Source organism: Protopterus annectens, chromosome 12.part0 (assembly GCF_019279795.1).
Source record: "Protopterus annectens isolate FY-2018-M chromosome 12.part0, PAN1.0, whole genome shotgun sequence".
NCBI classification, from domain to species: Eukaryota; Metazoa; Chordata; order Ceratodontiformes; family Protopteridae; genus Protopterus; species Protopterus annectens.
The window spans coordinates 540,431,867-540,448,732 of record NC_056746.1 but is presented as its reverse complement, the minus strand read 5'-3'; positions in this window follow the sequence as shown (position 1 = coordinate 540,448,732).

The window sequence follows — 16,866 nt, the reverse complement described above, 5'->3', positions numbered from 1 at the left end:
TCCCTTTTTCTTACCTTCACAAGAAATAAACAGCTTATCAGAAGTTCTGAAAGATTTTGTTCTGTCAGGATAGTACCTGAGTTGTCTTTTGACATCCATGGCATGAAGTTTCCCTTCCTCATGAAAGAAAAGAGGAGAATAGATAGATTGGCTTAAAGTAAATTTGGATATGACTTTAGGCAGAAAAGAAGGTTTACTTCTCAAAGAATCAGTGAGATAGGGTTACATACCATAAGAATTTGCAACTCATATAGCCTTCTTGTAGAATTAGAGCATTCAGCAAAACTGTTTTCCATGCTAAGTACCTCGTCAGCCAGATGAGATGGTCCAAATGGAGAGAGCGTTAACTTCTCTATCACAAAATTAAGATCCTAAGGAGTAGCCACCAGTTTTCTGGGAGACTTCTTATGTAGCACCCCTTTCAAAACATTTTCCAATGAGATTGTATTGAAAGAGGAAATCCATGAGCAGACATGTTGAAATGCCTAACAAAAGAACCTTGACAGAGAAGTAAGAAAAACCATAAGCTAGAAAATAACGCAAATACTGTAAAACCAGAGAAACACTAGCCTTTAGCTGTTTTGTTGGCACCAACTAACAAACCTTTTCTATTTACTTATATATGATTTTCTAATAGCAAGCTTTCTTACCTCCATTAGCACCTGCTACACATCCTTAGGAAATAGATACATAAACAGTATTAATGCCCTATCATCTAGGCAGTCAGTTGTAGTTGTTTGGGGTCAGCAGGTATCAAACACCCCTGATCTTTATAAGTAAATCCAGTCCATGAGGAAGCTTGTGGTAATTGTCTCAGCCAATTCCAAAGGAAGGAAAAGTCATTGCTACCTGGGCCAGCAGAGAGTCACCACAATGATATTTGGAGAGTCTTTCTGAATCTTCAAAAGTGCCCTGGAAATCATTGTAAAGAGTAGAAAAGCATACAGGAACATTCCTATGCAAGGAAAAGAAAAGACATCTGCCTTCCAGGCCTTCTTACATGGAGTCATGGAACAGAATATTGCCTGATGATTATTTAGGGAGGAAGCAAGAAGGTCTGTCTGAGGAATTCCCCATATACTGATCAAATCTTGGAAGACCACCTGATTCAATTTCCAGTCATGAGGGTCTGCCTTGGTCCTTCTCAGCTTATCTGTCACACAGTTTTGCTCTAATTGAACCCAAGGTGCCTGTCGAGTGAGACTGGAATGTAAAGCTATATCCCATGCTAACATGGATAATCTGCATAGGGTTTAAGATCTGGTTACCTTTGCTTGTTTATGTACCATCACTGTGGTATTGTCAGCAACTACTTGAAGAGGTCCTGGAGACCACAGATGATTCAGTGAGTTGAGAGCCTTTATGAGAGCTAGCATGTCTTTTATATTTATGTGTTTTGATCTGCCTTTCTTGCCCAAAGATCATGCACTTTTATTCCCATTTTCACTGCTCCCCAAGCAAAGCCTGCAGGCTCTGTTGTGTATAACTGTTTTAGAGCATAAGGAAAGAATGGGAGATCTGGATTCTGAGAAGTTAGAGGTCTCTGACAAGTTGTTTCCTTTTTCACAAATTCCACAGCTGGGATTTGAATACACAATGGGTGTTGATGCTGGGACCAAAGATACTTCTGATATAATTGTATTTTTCTCATGTGGAGCCTTGCAAGAGGTATCATAAAAATTATATAAGCCAAGAAACCCCAAATCCTGAGATATTCCCTCACCACGATAGATCTCTGAGTAGAAAGCCCCTTAGAATAGATCCAAGAAGCAAAATTCTGTGTGATGGTATCAAAAATAACTTTTGAATGTTGCCTTGGAATCTCGGCCTGTTTAGGAGATGCCTTACCCAACTGCATCATTCCTGACACTTTGAGAAAGACTCCGCAAAGATAAGCAAGTCATCTAAATATGAAACAAAATGTGGATACTTTGTAGACTGCATTTGGATATAACAGGAACTAGACATTTGGTGAACACCTTTGGAGCAGTGGATAGCTCAAACAGTGAGACAGAAAACTAATGTGATGCAGACATAAACCCTTGAGAAGCACCTGAAATTCAGATACACAAGAATGTGGTGATATGCCTCCTGCCTCTGGGTAACCTGTGTGAATCTGTACAGCTGTGAGGTATTTCCACAGTAAGATAAGGCCATACTGTCATGCCAATGGATGTACAAGTATGGGATGCTCTGCCAGCACTGTACCAAGGTGCTGAACTGGATGCACAGACCCAGCAGCAAGTGACTGTAGCTCCCCCTCCAGAATGGCATAACTTTCCATGAATATGTAGGCATTTGACCACAATACTGGACACAGCTGCATTCACCCTGTGTTCCCCAGGACATCACTGTGAGCAAAACTGTCCACATGACAGTATTTGAGGACATAGAACATCACAGTATATAACAGTACACATGTCTGAATATATCTGCTAACACACATTCACCTACAGTACACACTATCTCTTGCACAGTGTGACCCCATATTGCCAACTGATCTACAGATAACCTGCAGAAACAGTTTTCTACCTGTAGGTGTAGAACACAAATGTCTTCACTGGAGTACAAACTACCTGGAATGGATCCACACATTCAATACAGAAGGGCATACTGGGCATGCTCACACACTTAAACAAATGAAGTCCATGTCTACCAACAACAGTGGACCATACATAGCTGACAGTTGCAGATGTTAGTGCATACACTCTTCATTATTCACCAGTCATGCTTTGCACACACATTGGATAGGAATACACACACATATATCCAAAGACAACACACTATAATATGCCAAAAGTACACATACATAGATGTGTGGAAGAGAGTGACAGTGACAAAGAGCCTTCCATCATGAGGCCTGTCCCACCCAGCATACAGCCAAATGGCTACAACCACATGATGTGTAAATGTCACTCACTGTAGACATTAGCCACTGGTATTCCTCAGCACTACAGACTCTGTGCTGCAAGTGCTAGCTGTGCAACATGACTGCACAAGGCAGTAGTCATCTATCAGTTGTATACACGTACCTGTGGAATATAAACCTGCATGTGCCTGAGTGTGGTGTGTCTACCTCTAGATGAATGGGTTATGGCCCATGCACACACACTGCATTCCTCATAGCCCTATTGTGATAAGCCTGCTGATGTCATTCACTCTGAAATACACCTTTGGGAAAGGAGTAGCCCAGTAGTCTCTGTGGCACATCCTGTAACTGCATAAAGTTGTAGTGTGATAAAATAGGTAGGAGTTCTAATCCCAGACATGGCAACTTTGTGTGTGTGTGTGTGTGTGTGTGTGTGTGTGTGTGTGTGTGTGTGTGTGTGTGTGTGTGTGTGTCTGTGTAGGAAGCAATGCTTTTTAGGCCTGTCACACTAACTACAATTCAAATGCCTTACTTTGGCAAGGTTGCTAATGTCATTCACTTTGAAATACACCTTTGGGAAAGGAGTAACTCAGCATTCTCTGTGGCATGTCCCATAACTGCATAATGCTGTAGTGTGATAAACTAGTTAGGTAGGAGTTCTAATCCCAGACATGGCAACTGTGTGTTTCTGTGTAGGGAGCAATGCTTTTTAGGCTAGTCACACTCACTACAATTCAAATGCCCTACCTTGGCAAGGCTGATGATGTCATTCACTGAAATAAACCTTTGGGAAAGCAGTAGCCCTGTAATCACTGTGGTGAATCTTATAACATCATAATGCTGTAGTGTGATATAGTAGTTTCATAGGGGTTCTATTCCCAGACATGGCAAGTGTGGATGTTTGTGTGTGTGTTTCTTTATCTGTGCAGCGTGCAATGCTTTTGAGGCCATTTACAGTCACTACAACATCCATTGCCCTACTTTGGCAAGCCTGCCGATGTCATTCCCAGTGAAATACACCTTTGGGAAAAGAATAGCCCAATAATCTCCGTGGTGTGTCCTATAGCAGCTTAAAGCTGTAGTGTGATATAGTACTTTGGTAGGGGTTCTATTCCCACACATAGCAAGTGTGGATGTTTGTGTGTGTGTTTCTTTGTCTGTGTAGGGAGCAATGTTTTTGGGGCCATTCACAGTCACTACAAACTCAGTTGACCTTCTTTGGCAAGCCTGCTGGCATCATTCCCAGTGAAATACACCTTTGGGGAAGGAGTCCTCCAGTAATTTCTGTGGCACATCCTATAACTGCGTGATGCTGTAATGTAATAAACTAGTTAGGTAGGAGTTCTAATGCCAGACATGGCAAGTGTGTGTCTGTGTTTGTCATTTGTATCCTGTGTGGAGGTGGCTGTGAGTGTGTAAAAATTTGACTCATTGTGGCGTGGGTTTTTCAAGTTTCTTATACAGTGGCCATATGATATGTCACAATATCCACCTTACAAGGATAACAGATGTGAAATAGGTGAGAGGCTGGGGTGCCAATCCATACCCCTACATGTGACAGCAAGGCCAGGTGAACAAAGTTAGCAGCCCTTGTATTACCCAGGGAACACTCTCAACCCATGTCACATGCACAAACACACTTGCTTAGGCAACACCTGCTATGTTGGTAATACCCTGCATATTGCCCACATATAGTGACCATGGTGTGATTGCAGTGGACTACAGAGGGCATGGCACCCTATCCATCACTACAATTGGCATGTACATGCAGACAGTGTGTCTTCCCTATGTTCCCCACTGGACACCTGCAACATCTGTGGTGCTATTAAATGTGACCCACAAAGGACATACTATGCCTTAAACACATGCCCTGTATGGACAGATGCCACTAACACCAGGGAATACCTGTATCATGCTATCAATGTAGGTGCAGGGTCAACCTGCTGTCCATTACCAGTTCCTGCCACATGAGGCCAGGACTGGCACATCTGCTGATGGCAATCTGTGTACACAACATGGGCCAGACACCTCAGGTACAGTTCCACATGTCACTGTACATGCATGTGGGATGTGTGCACATCCCAGACAGCATCCATGTCATGGACTAAAGAACATATACATGGCAAGCATTGCACAGCAATGGCCACACACATTAGTTACCCAGTTGACTGGATGGTGAATACAATACCCACCTGTGTGGGCCAATCCAGACACTACACTCCTGAGCCACACTGCAGGCCATTGTCATGTGGCCTGATGCCAAGGTATACCCTTCACCTAGCCTTGTATGGCCTGCTGGCACAGTCAGCCACTACACACCCATGAAGCATTGCATGCATGCATGTCAGTACTGGCACCCTGTGTCTATGCATGTGGTGTATGATGCTTTTGACGACATTCACACTCACTACACCTCCCATTGGCATATGGAAGTATGCTGTCTGATGTCAGACACCTTCACATACCCTTTGCCCATATAACCTCCGGATAACCTCTGTGGGGCATGTGATACCTGCACATTACTGTATTGTGGCAAACTAACTAGTTAGGAAGTGTATTCCTGACCCTGCCAAAGTGTGTCAATGTGTTTGAGTCCCTGAGAGAGTGTGGCTGTGTTGACACTGACTACAACCACAACGACCAGCAAACTATGATGGTTAGCACTAAAGGTTCCAAATCCTTTATTGGTTATAAAACATGTTCCAAACAAAATAACCAGACCGGTTTTGGCCTCACAGCCTTTATCAATGGTTAAGCAAAAAAGAAATTTAGTGTAGCACAGGTACTTGCTATATTTATAGTAGTCCCTCCTTAACTAAGAGATAATGGTATAGCCCAACCTGGTAGCCGGAATGTTCAAATACATATGAAGATACCAAAAACAAAATAGAGACACTTCATAAATTGGTGCTATAATAGTATAATCATGTAAATAACATGTATGAAATTAAAATCCAAATGATGAATGGTTAACAAAACTTAATTGATAATATATAATCAATTTTACAAAGATAGCCTACCATAAAAAATGAAATTTATATAGTATTACTATGATATGTTCACAAAACATATTAAACAGTATTTTAGTAGGCTGATCCGATCATGTTGGGCTAATAATAACTTCAAAAAAATTCAAAAAAACTCAAAAAACAGACGGAATAAACACAGTAATTGTATGTGCCATTTCAGTTTCCTGTTTAATAATACATTTTTCATGTCAGCCCCTCTAGTGTTGTTCTTAACCAAGTCAATAATCCCAAATTTAAAGCCTTTAAAGGATGTACAAGAAAATGAGTGTTTATATAAAGCACTAGTTTCTTTTCTAGTTCTAATGTTATTTAAGTGCTCATACATTCTATCTCTCAGTGCCCTTTCAGTTTTACCCACGTAGAATGCCGAGCACTGTGTACAAGTGGCCAAATAAACCAACATCCTGGTGTTGCAGTTTCCTTTACAAAATTTAACTACACTTTTCAATCCATTATTTAATGTTAAGGATTTTTCTTTAAAAATGTAGGAACATTGCCCACACCTACCACATGAACTCATTGCTAATCTACTAATATCCTGATTGTGGACCCTTTCAAACAACCTTTTAAAATTGACACCTGTCTCATAAGTAAAATGAGGTCTCTCTCCTACTATTTAATACAATTCCTTATTGTTTTTTAATATACACCAGTTTGCTCTCACAATATGTGTGAAAAAATCTGAAAACAAATCGTACTCCATAACACATGCCCCATGATAATTTTTAACTTGCTTTTTTGGTTCTACTACTTTGTTAAAAGGTACACCTAGTAATGTTTTCTACTTGGTACCCCAGCCGTTGTATACTTCTTCCAGAATTTCACCCACCAATTCCCTTGGATAACCTCTTTCAACAAATTTCTTACCCAGGAAATTAAATTCTTCAAATAAATCCAAGAAATCTGATGTCATCCTTGCTAGCCTAACCGCTTGTCCCTTTATGAGACACCTTTTCTGATGGCCTTACGGAAAATCCTGGACTTAAATCCCTGTGGTATTTTTTGAATTGTGAGGTCAAGGTAGTTTATTCTATATTCATTGACAGTATGTGTAAAGACAAGAAAGTCAGTGGTGTTATTCAAATAATCTATAAACTGTGTAAAACTTTCCTTAGTACCCTCCCACAACACAAAAATGTCATCCAAGAATCTCAAATAGCATTTAATGTGTTGCTTATAAATACTTTTTAGCACATATCTGTCCTCCCATTCTAACATTACCAAGTTTGCGTAGATGGGGGCACAGGCTGCACCCATAGCTACGCCACTAACTTGCTGATAGTATTCACCTTGAAAACTAATATAATTATTATCTAATACAACCTCCATAAGTTCCAAAATTAATAATTGGTCATCGTTTGATAAATCTGAATGTTTATGAATACTGTTTCCAAAAAACTCATGTCCTTCCAAATGTGGAATGCATGTAAATAGATCTTTTACATCAATTGTAAGAAGACACAGCTTTCAGACCACAAGTCATTATTTAATTTACCCAGGAAATTCCAAGAATCTTTAATTAAACGTTCCATTTTCACTACTATATTCTTAGTAATACTATCTATATATACTGGTAAAGTATGTGTTTTTGAATTACTGGCTGATACAATGGGTCTACAAAGAGGTTCCAATATGGAATTGTGAACTTTAGGTACCCCAAAAAAATGTGGAATAATGGGGTTTAGTTGTCTTAAATATTCATATGTTGGCTTATCAATTTTACTTTCAACCAAATATTCTTCCAAGAGGGAATCAATCCTTCTATAAGCAATTTGTATATTGTAGGTCTGAAGAGAGGTATTAGTGTGAATCCCACACTTTATTTGTGTCTGAATTGCCGACAGCCTGGTTTGACCTCGAACAGTAACTGTTTTATATTTTTTATATACTGGCTTGCTATCATTTTCTGTTCGTGGTCGTACATCTGCTGGTGGAGTCATTTATTATTTGGTATATATGTACATATAATTATCCATATATAGATATATATACACATATACATATCATCATACATAGATGGGTATATATATATATATATATATATATATATATATATATATATATATATATATATATATATATATGTGTGTGTGTGTGTGTGTGTGTGTGTGTGTGTGTGTGTGTGTGTGTGTGTGTGTGTATACATATATATATCTATCTATATATATATATATATATATATATATATACATATAAACACTCAAATATATGCATATACACAGCAATATATGTCTACACATATACAGATATACATACATATGAACATATACATATAGATATCTACATATATATATATATATATATATATATATATATATATATATATATATATATATATATATATATATTGACAGTAATAGGTATATAGAATAGATATGTATGCACAAATAGTTATAGATATCTACATATATATCTACATATATATCTACATAAATAGGCATATCCGTACACATAGGATGTGCATACATATATAGCTATATATACATATATCTATCTATCTATCTATCTATATATATATATATATATATATATATATATATACATATATATATATATATATATGTGTGTGTGTGTGTGTGTGTGTGTGTGTGTGTGTGTGTGTGTGTGTGTGTGTGTGTGTTTGTGTGTGTGTGTACAAGGAGATCTACACACATGGCTATATATATGATGCACTATACAGATGTGTATACAGATATATGTATGAATATACATGTGTATATACATGTAGGCATATATCAACATATGTATATGTATATATCCATATTCCTGTCATGTGTAAACATCACGGTTGTGTATATCTTCCCAGATGTATCTCACCATATGTATCTGATATGTGTACATTATGATTAAACAACATATGTGATACAACAGTCATATTAATAATAAGTACTACACAATTGTGAAAGTAAAGGCAATTGTTCAATACTAATCAATATGTGTATTGACAGATATATTGGAAAAACAACAGCTGTGTTTACAGTGGTCATGGTGTAGTGGCTAAGTGTTGTGACTATAGTGTATAGGGTCCTGGGTTCAAGGGCTGCTCATTTTCTTGCTGGGCACAGCAAGGGTTGTTGAATACAGAGTGGTTGGATACAAAGAGGTTAATGCAGTTTTGAGCAGCTTTAAGTGCTTTTGCGTTGGTTTGCCCGAAGCTAAGTGGTGCTAAACTATGGGTAAATGTACGGGTGCTTACACAGTGCAGTCTTCACTTACCAGTGCTCAAATCAGCTTTGCTGTTATATTGGAGCAATGTTGATACCTGCTAAGCATGGCTTAGCCCTGGTAACCAGTTCACACCACCCATTCCAATAACATAGCAGGGTAATGACATCTGTAATAAGTTTATGCAATTCCATATACAATACATGCACCTATGTGCTGTCATTACAGTAGCAAGGGGTGTGAGTGTCATGTCTGGGACACACAAGTACATGAGGCCTGTACAGCACTGTTATCCATGTGAATGTGTTACCTACAGGGGTAATAGCCCAGGGTATGTGCTGTCACACTGGCATGCAGTGTATCATGGTGATACTACTGTTGACACTGCTTTCCCAGGCAAGAGTAGAGTGCTAAATGTAGTACTGACAATAGGCACACCTGCAGGCATAGCTGGACTCTGAGGCCTTCCTGTTGTATCCCTGGTGTGTGAGCTGGTCACAGTATATAACCCCTACTGGATAATGATCCAACATGTGGAATGCAACTGTACACTACATGTTAGTGAGGGCTTCCTATATGTAGTTATGGCATACATATTGTTGTCAAACTTCTATCTGTCAACACATTCATACAACTGCATAGCTACTTGCCAAGCTCATGACTGTCATTCCCTTTACAGATGTGCAGATGGCAAGTATCCAGCTGGGATATGTACAGGCAACCTATGCTTGATTGATACTGACATGTCTGCCAAGCTGTGTAAGAACTGGCACATATAGGAGACAATACCCTATATGCACCATATGCCATGGGTACCTCCACTACGCTACCACAGTCAACAGAACATGCTTGGGTACAGATCTCCATCACAGACACAAATCTTGTATTGTAATACATGTTGCATACAAGTCAACTTGATCACCTCAGTGGCCATGTGCAGGAGGCACGCAGAGGATTGGCTGATGCATGTCACTCTCACCCTGAGGGTCACCACAGTGGTGACTGTTGATAGATTGCCTGCTGCCACATGGCAGGTGGCAGGATACCACTGTACACACATCCCCTACTCAACCCATCTCTCCATGGACAATAGCTAGGTACACAGCTATGACCACCTGTAGCAATGCACCCCAGTACTGACACATGTGTACACGTGCATTACTGAGTATAGCAGTGTCTGTGTGTTAACACACCTACCTTGCGAATTCCATGAGGGCATTCACAATGTCCACAACACCCATTGCCATAGTCAGTTGTACCTGCTGTTGTATGGGACATCACATGAAACCTGTTACGCTCCTCTCCCTACCGGCTACATGAGCCTTGCAGTACCAGCACAACAGTGTTGTACAAGTGGGCTGATAGGCATGGGATACCCACTGAGTTCTGGCAAGTGTGTGTATGTGTGCATGTATGTATATCTGTAGAGTACAGCATTCTGATGCAACATACTCCTATTACAATACCCATTGCCACACAGTAGTACAGATATTGTTGTTGCTGCCCATAGATGAGGCATGACAATGCAATACCCTATTATGCCTCTGGCATGTACATTAGATGCATATCCCTGTAGTACCAGTTTCAGGGAGTACAATATCCACTGGGGATGTGGGTGCTGTATACACTGTCATTACACCAAGGTACATCCAGTATATGTCCCATGTACCACTTTATGGTTACCACTGTCACCATCAACCATACAGGTAACTGATACCACAATCCAGCCCAGTTATGCATGTGCTGTGTGCAGCTTACCTGTAACACATTGGGCACACTGTCAAGTTAGTTGGCAGCAATAGTCCCAGGTCTCTCAGACGTGTGTCTGCCTATGTGTCTGTTAATGTGTATATGAAGGCATGTCACACTATGTATTGTCCATATACACCCATTACATCCCCCATTAGCATACTGTACATGTTTGGGGATGTTCTGCATGTAACATGTAACCTGGAACACACTTCACCCTAACTGCTGTGTGGTGTATCCAATGAAAGCCACACACTTCAGTAGCACTACATACCTAGGTAGTGATCTAGTCCCAGTGTTGCCAAATAAGAGTTTGCATGTATGTGGATGGGTGTACATCAGGCTGCAGATTGTACACATCCCAGCAGGTCACCTGTCCATGTGGCACAGGCAATAACTGTTATACAAACCTGTGACATGTGTTCACCTGTACCCCAGATATGTCACAGCCATGGTGTCACCACAGTGCCATACCCCATTGTGGAATATGACTGCACACCATCCTCCTGCTGACACATGTACAACACAAATGGATAACATTATGGAGACCACAATCAATCAGTGTTACTAACAGCTATAATGCATCATTGCTGGATGGCTATACTACCTGACATGTATGCATCAAACTTTAATCCTGACAAATTGTTATACCACAGTACTTTGGTACACTGTAGTACAGTCACTGTGTGCATCAGAACCATATTAGCCTGTCGCTGCATCGATGTTATGGATGACATGGAGGTGGTGCAGGTATCATCATATGCACAGGGTGTCCTGTTGGTTTGCCAGAGGCCAAGGGTGGGCCATACATTTGACACTATGTGTGGGGGTGAGGGGTGTAATGAGGTGAACTGGGAATGGTGTCGTGGTGTGTGCAGGTATGAGGTTGCCCCAGATATGTTCACATAGTGTGTGGGTATGCATTCACACAGTTCTGCCATGTGGCTGTCCTGTACAAGTGTTTATGGACAGCTGCAGACCATACCTGGCAGGGTGTGCAGTTCACTGCCTCCGGCCACAGAAACATGGACTGTGCCTGCCAGGGGTTCCATGGGCACATCCAGGTACAGGCCTCAATGTGCTACTCTCCCCTGATGGATGACAGATATCCACTGGAACCAGGCCCCTTCTGGGACTGGCCAGGACCATATGCTCATGGCCTGCTGTGGTGTGGTGTGGACAGCACCCACCCCACAGTTCCAGGGCTGGTACTGCCACTATGGGAGCCCCTTGGTGTCCTAGCACATCCACGTTTACTGCCAGCTGTTGGTGTTGCTGGCCTATGCCCACGCGGCTGTTGCCGCACTCCCACCACATGTTTAAGCATGGACAAACCACGGTCGATGAGGGCCATCATCTCCCCAGACCATCTATCCATGAACTCGGTATAAGCATGGATGGCACCAGACAGTTCATGGAAGTTGTCACTTGTAGATGTGAGAGCAGTCCTCTGCAGCATCAGGCCCTGTCTGGTGTAAGGTTCCATATGTGCATGTGCCACCATGACAGCCTGAAACATGCGCCTGGTGGTATCAGTTGTGGCATGTCTGCCAGAAGCATGATGACCAGCAGCCCTACCACGAGCACCCTGGGACATCTGCCTATGTGGTTCCCTGTTGGACATCTGGCAATGCCTGCTGTGACCAGACACAGTAGACATGGTTACCACACTCTCTTGTGCATTGCCACCAAACACCAGCTGTCCCTCCGCTATGGCCACTGGTTATGGGGTATGTATAGGCACTGAAACTGTGTCCGGAGTTGGGGTGGCTAAAAGGGGATGTCAAATGGTGGTACTGTTTTGACCCCTGACAACCCCACTTGTGCCTCAACAGTACTATCATCATCTTCAGTGTCTGTATGGACACCAACATCATGCAGGAGGGACCCTGACCCATCTCACCACCTGTGGGGGAAAACAAGAAACACACTTTATGACCTGTACAGAATTACATAACAGTACACACACACACACACACACACACACACACACACACACACACACACACACACACACACACACACACACACACACCACCTTAATACCTATTAACGTATCATTCCTCTAAATGAAATGCCTAGACAAGTGATCACAACACAAGACATGCTACTCCTTTACCTCCCTGACCTGAGTGGAGTGGTTTTACATGGCCTCACTGCTGACATTCAGTGTTCCCCCTGTGTATGTTTGGACATTGTGAGCATGGCCCCTATATGTAAGCGGCTACTATGTTCACTTTATAATATCACGCACTGGAGTGCCATGTGTAAGTATTGCTCAGTACATGCTAGATATGCTGCTCAATCAACCTATCATGTGACAACTGTTATATATGGATACACTCCCTGGTGTTATCCAGTAATTCCACAATGTATCTGTAGTGCTACATACATGGGTTGTCAGTCACCTCTCTGCTGAATGCGATATTAAGGGTATACCTGGTGTCTACCTTCCCTCCCAATGCATGTTCCATGCTACAGACCTAATTATACTATCAGCTGCCAGTAATTACATACATGACAATTATTCCTGGTATGTCATGTGTCAGTCCATGTCCATGTACTGGATTATCCCAAAGGGAAGTACTGCTGTATGAACAACCCCACAATCACACATGTGCATACATGGACACCCACACAAACACACACACATGCACACACGCATCTTACATGCATCAACCTCCTTCCACTTCACCAGAGTGACCCTACAGACAAAATAACCACCTATTGAAACACACACCCACACACACACACACACACACATACACACACACACACACACACACACATACAGGTGAGGTTGCACAATGATAGTACACACAGTTCTCCTATTACCCATCTGTCAACATGCATAACATATGGTACACAACAGCATGCAGTGCAGCTATAGTCAATCCATGCTAGCAAAAGTATACATGTGTGCCATGCATGTGCTGTGTTAGTAGGTGGTGACCGTTCCCCTGGATATCACTGCACCCATGTGCACAGTATTGCTGTGCACCTGTTCTGCAGCCTGCCATGTACTGTGCACCAAACCTCACAGATGTATAACTCATTGCTGAATGTGTAGTACTGTGTCAGTTATGTCAGCTCTAATGCTCACAGCTCCTATGTTTTTCAGCAACACATACTTGGTATGATATGTGGACATATGTCATTTGTGAATGCCTGATGTCTGGTTTACAGATCTCAACATCAGCGGACCATGTATGACCAATCCAGCACTATTACGCTGACAACCATCAGAGCATACCGTGACTATGGAGAGTGTACACGCCCTTATTGATATGACTCACCCTTCCTTGATCTGCCATGGGACCACATCACAGCATATATTAACAGTACATGAGCCTAATATGTGACATATGCCCGGTACATTCACATGCAATGTTTTCGGAATATGTTAAGTGTGCAGATGCTGACCATGATGCATACACTCCATGTGTGCATATGTGGTCACACCCTTATCATGATGGTTGTTGCACCTATTGTTATGTGTACTACAGCAGTCACTACTCCTGGTAGGGGTATACTAATATGGGCCATCTGCAGTTGCCAGTGTATGTTCAGTCTACCCTACACATGTCCCCCAAATCTGCATGATTGCAAGATCTACTCATGTGCACATCCCTTGGTGTTCACACACTGCTGTCACTATTGCTGTGGGGGTAGGGTTACATCTGTCACAGTTCCTGAACCTGACTGTGTACAGATACAGCCATTTGTAGCATCTTTAGGATCCCTGCTGCAGTGCACAAGTGTGTCATGCTGACACCCACTCCCCACCTTCAGCCTTTTTGCAGATGCTTGACAAGTAACACCTACACATGTGTGTCAGTTTGGAGTGTCCCATACACTGAACACCACATGTTACAACCTAGTCCCAGCTGATAATGTGGATCACAGTAATATGTTATGCCATAGTGTAACTCTGTAACAGTTGCCATTGTACTACTGCTATATACACTGTTGTTGCACTGTACATGGGTAATGTTTCACACATGTCCCTACTGTAGGCCATGCCTTCCACCATTATGCTACTCCCTGTGGACACATTCCGCAATGACAGGATGTTAGTTATCTTGCAGGTGTCGGACATACCCTACCAATACCCCATCATGGTCACCACTGTGATGCTGTGCATTTAACAGCAACAATACATGCACATGTACAGCATGCATTCTGGGTAGGTGTGTTAGATGTATGCATGGAATATACCATAGCCATTACATACCCGGTGTATTGGCAAGCAACAACATAAACCATACTCACTAGCTACAGGCTGCTGCCTTGGTGGTATACCAGAGGGACCAACATAAGAGGGTTAGAGATGCAAAGTCAGTGGCCATACCTGTGGCATTGCTACAGGGTGGATGCAGCATTGCAGTACATCAACAATACATGTCCACAATGCTACCATGTATGCACATCTGTTTATCACTACTATGCAGCAACAAACTATATCTATGACATGTCAGATATGCATGATTTACCTGTACAGATGAGGATACATACACAACAGTGGTCTACTGATGTGCGCTGTGGCCTTACCTGCACGCTCCTCAGCCAGTGGGTAGCACCCACCTCCACAAAGGTGTCCGGCAGTTGTTGGCTATGCAGATGGGCAGGTGGCACGAGGCTGGTGAGGAGCTCCTCAACATGTGTCAGAGGGAGATGGATGGCATGGCCCCCCTGTTGTGAGATGATCCCTCCAGACTGCAGCAGCATGCAGATGGGCATTGCGAAGCAGGTCAAAACAATGATGCCAGACCTGCTCATAACTGCAGTTGTGCAGTCTGACATTATTGGCCCTGCAGACTAGGTCGTTCCACAGGGCAGTCCGCTCCTACTGCTTATGGGTGGCCTGGCCAAACAGGGCAGGGTAGTGCTGGATTAGGTGGTTTAGCACTATTTCATTCTCAGCAGTGAGTAAGCAGGGAGCCGTCCATGTGACATCTTGCCTGAAAGACATAAAGATCAAAACAAGTCTGAGCAACTCATACAACAAGATTACCACAGTTCTTAATACACATCTCTGTCACCCCCCCACCATATTAGTGACAACAAACTGTACACATAACTCAATAGGTATGGCTACAGCTTACCTACCAGTGGGACAGATATTGTGCTATGTGTTTGTATGTGTTTCTAGCCATGTTCCTTGTGTGGACACTATCATTGCTAGCCTGTTACAGACTATTCACCTGCATGCCATTGTCAGGGCCACTATGGTTCCATATATGCCTGTGGTATGCTTGCTGTATGATTGCTGCACATCTGACATTCTGTGTTATTAGGGATATCTATGCATGCTGTTGGACATGTTCTGGGATTGTGTAGACTATTACTACCCACATATGTTCTATAACAGTGAGACAATAGCATGTTTAGGGAATATTTGCCAGCAGAACCACCTCTCTAAACTGATCTGGCCATGTTACCAGTCCACATCACATGTGGGACCCAACCTGGGGCCTCCTCATGTACTGGTCCAGCACTACCTTCAGGTGGAACCAACTTAGGGGATGTTGTCCCCCCCCGGGGGCACACACAGACATGATCTTGTCCCCCAAGGTCAGGTCTAGGGTCTGTTCCATAGCGGGCTCCACAGACACATGTGGGATGTGCTACATCACTTTGAGGCATCCAGTACACATTCACAGGGTCCACATGCTCCTCCTTCTCAGCCTCCAGGCCAGGCACCATCGGGACGTGGACTGCTGTTGTGAGTAGCAGTGGGTGGGAGGCTTGTTCCCATTGTGTCCATATTGAGGCCCATGGAGCTTCCACATCACAGACCACACACACCATCCAGGGTGCTTACCCACTACATGTGTCACATACCACCCCTGTAGGCTATCCTCTATATCTACCAACCCAGAACACCTCCACAACTATACCTGCCATACTTCCCCATATTCCCATTCCCTACTTCATAGACAAGGGCAATGTGGTCCCAACAAGGGGGTTACATGTGACATACCCATCCATGTTGCACCCACTGACAGCTGTATATATCTGTGTGTACTGCTATGTGTGCTGTTCCCTCGCACA